Source organism: Chrysochloris asiatica, unplaced genomic scaffold, assembly GCF_000296735.1.
Source record: "Chrysochloris asiatica unplaced genomic scaffold, ChrAsi1.0 scaffold00203, whole genome shotgun sequence".
Classification (NCBI taxonomy): domain Eukaryota; kingdom Metazoa; phylum Chordata; class Mammalia; order Afrosoricida; family Chrysochloridae; genus Chrysochloris; species Chrysochloris asiatica.
In genome coordinates this window covers 3,543,448-3,544,041 of record NW_006408721.1, presented here as the reverse complement: position 1 = coordinate 3,544,041, position 594 = coordinate 3,543,448, and positions in this window count along the sequence as shown.

The window sequence follows — 594 nt, the reverse complement described above, 5'->3', positions numbered from 1 at the left end:
AATACACAAGAAGGAGGAGGGGAATGGGAGAACAAGGCAGATGGGAGAACGATTAGGCAGGTTTGCATGGGCTAAGCGGAACAGAGGTAAATAAAGATGTATGCACAACCTTGGAATAACAGGGCTCTGGGATACAGGGATTGAGACATGGTTGGAATAGGTAAAAGGGAGGGATTAATGTTAAGATGCTTGGCTGTCTTTTGAATCTTGGTTTCCCTGGCATACCGTTATAAAATAGGCACTGGAGAGGGAGAGAAAGAAATAGCCAGACATATCACCATAGAAAGCTTGTAAGTCCATCTTCTGCCTATAAATGATTAGAATACCTAAAATGGGGATACAACATGCCCAGTGAAGGAGGCTTCCCGCGGAGCCTCTGCATTGCATAAGACCATAGGTGGAATCCTGAACTCCATCCAGTATCTTCTGAGATGGGAAATTTCCACTTGAAAGGACAAGCAGACCAGCCCAGAGCGGCTAAAAGAACAGAAGATACTTCTTGAAAGAAAGACCGACAGGAAAAATACAAAACAATAATGGCAGTCTGACTGATTACTACAAGAACAAGCAAGTTGCTCATCCAGGAGACATCAA